Source organism: Haplochromis burtoni, unplaced genomic scaffold (genome assembly GCF_018398535.1).
Source record: "Haplochromis burtoni strain Fernald_Lab_line unplaced genomic scaffold, NCSU_Asbu1 Contig_122, whole genome shotgun sequence".
NCBI classification, from domain to species: Eukaryota; Metazoa; Chordata; class Actinopteri; order Cichliformes; family Cichlidae; genus Haplochromis; species Haplochromis burtoni.
The window spans coordinates 1,094,471-1,096,989 of NW_024582483.1; the positions used below are offsets into that span (position 1 = coordinate 1,094,471).

At 40.1% G+C, this 2,519-nt stretch overlaps 1 protein-coding gene across 2 annotated transcripts in view; it reads right to left on the reverse strand.

Moving 5' to 3' along the window:
• LOC102310767 (suppressor of cytokine signaling 1) overlaps positions 1 to 2,519 on the reverse strand; it is a 34,108-nt gene that overhangs the window by 7,464 nt on the left and 24,125 nt on the right. The window contains exons 3-4 of one of the 2 annotated variants that reach the window (XM_042223873.1): positions 1,843 to 1,935; positions 1,041 to 1,732 (exon numbers count right to left, since the gene is read on the reverse strand). The gene's annotated coding sequence lies outside the window, so the exon portion shown is untranslated. Of the gene's footprint in view, positions 1 to 538; positions 1,733 to 1,842; positions 1,936 to 2,519 lie in introns of both variants that reach the window. The other variant, XM_042223872.1, reaches the window with a different exon arrangement.

Below are 2,519 nucleotides of genomic sequence, written 5' to 3' on the forward strand. Positions count from 1 at the left end.
ATTATATATATCTATATATATTTAAAAGAATCAGTGACAACGATTTTAAGGTTTTAATTCATAGGTTCACACGCCCACAGATATTAAGCAGTGGAGCAGGGCAATGACACAGCGTTACTTTAGCCCAAGAGGAGAGCATTTATGACTCACACCTTAAATCAGAGACACGGTGGCATTTCACACAGAGTGCTGGAGCTCGGAAATAACAGTAAAACCAGCAGGACGAGTTAAAACTGCAAAGAGCTGCAAAAGTGTTTAGAAAAAGCTCAAATGTGGCCAAACATCCTCCACAGATTCAGCTGCAAAATTCTGTGCTATACAACAGATTTACTTAAGGTGGGGGGATTTTTGAAGGTGGAGTTCAGCTACCTCCGTGACGCTGATGTGTTTTAAAGAAATTGGAAAAGCTTGTCACAAGTTCCCACACTTAATGAGAAAATGACACTTTTCTTTTTCAGCTTTCTTGGATTCCTTCAACAGCGGTCCGCCTCAAGCTTCAGCGACAATGTGAGCTAAAGGAATAATTAAGCCTACTTACGTGTCGCAGCAGTGAGCTACAGTCGGCTTCTCGCCCCCAGAAAGTCGCAACTCGTTTGATAAAAAAGATGATTTCGTTTTCAGAGGACGTACGCGCTCCTTCTTTCGCTCAAACGCGCATGCGCGCTTCAAACCGTTGATTCAGGTGTTCGCGACCGCACTTTCGCTTTCACTTCAGCTCGCAGATTCCTTGAAATCATGTGATCTCACAGCAGAGCCTGTGTGTGTGTGTGTGTGTGTGTGTGTGTGCGTGCGTAGCGAGTACGCACACTGAATTTGAGATTGGTTTGAATGCAAATAACTATATTTATTTAAAAATGTTACAGCTGCATGAAAAATACACCAATACCGATTATAAAACAAACATCCGCATCACGGATGGGTTGATGGTTTTACTACTACAGCGCTGTTTGCTTTAAAAATTGTTTTTTGTGGATATATTTCAGTTTATATACAAGTTTAGTTTATATTTATAACAAAATGAAAGAAAGGCTCACACATACCTGTGGACATCATGCTTTACAAAGCCCGGTGGTGTAAAGTAAGTGTAAACCTCAGTGATGCAGCAGCAGGAGCAGCAGAAGCAGCACAGGTGCCTGCGTGTAAGATCTCAGGTAAGACTCTTGTTTCCTTTTTGTTCTGTCAGCTTTGCGTAACAATGCTTAACTATGCTTCAGCGCATAGTCAAAAGGCTGTAATTATTTCCATGTCATGTCAAGCATGTCAATAGACTGCAGGTTAACCGACTACCTCGTCAATCAACTTGCAGCCAAGAATTCAAAAAGGATTACAAGCAAAGTCATGAACGTGAATGCATTCATGAATCAAACTGTAAAAAATGTGCAGCCATTCTTCTTATTTTATATCTCTTATAGAGAAAAACATGCTGCTTTAAGGGTAATAAACGGATAAGAAAATTACGGATTTTGTTGCAGTTTCTGCAGCAGCAGACAGATTGTTCATTATATCAATGAATAATGATCAGACAAGCACGGACGAAGCATTTATTAACACTCTGTAACTTGCAGCTGACTTGAAGGTGCAGTACCCCTCACATCACAGGGAAAAGGCATGACTGCAAGACGTTAGCCTCTCAGGCCGTGGAGGTGGATGTCTGGTTTTCTTTTTTCTTCTGTCTAAGCATCAAGTAGGCAGCTGCCGTTACTGCAAAGATCCCATAAGTAGCCAAGACACACTGCAGAGAAGAGAAGGAAACATTTGGGATTGTGAGGAGTCGGCGCGCCTGTGTGTAATATCTCTATAAAGATGTGTGCGTGTGTATAAAAGTGTGTGCTGGTTAAGTACATTTCTGCGACCCTGCAGAGTGTAGCTATTAAAGTATTTCCTCCAACCCGTCAGTTCCACAGAAGAAGGGGCCTCAATGCCAAACAGCTGTCTCTAAAACACAGAAACAGTAAGAGGAAGCGCTGAGATCAGATCTGTGATATTTTTTGACACATTTCCAAGACGTTTAAAAAAAAACGTGCATTGAAAGATATAAAATAAAAGATGAAGAAAACAGAAAATAAAAGCTAGCAAACAAACACATACAATAGAAGCACATGATGAATGCCCTCAGAATTATGCAAACCCAGTCAGAACGAATGTGAAAGCACCAGATTAAATGATGAACAGACTTACGGAAAATAAACAAAAGGAAAACCCAATAACAAAGCTTGAGTAAGCGCACTCTGCGTTTTTTAATTAAGGAATTATTATTGTGTTTTTTCATGGAATCTAATAAAAGCTGCAATATGAAAACTTTAGGAAGAAATTAAGCAATTTATTTTAGAAATAGATGATGTGGAACATGCATACCTTTGCATGTAGAGGCACGTTTTTCTGTGAGTAGCGTGATAAAGCAACAGTGGGATTGCACACTTGTTACTAGCAGTGTTGGGACTAACGCATTATTAAGTAACGCGTTACAGTAACTACGTTATTATTGTGGTAACGAGCACGGTAACTAGTTATTATGCCAA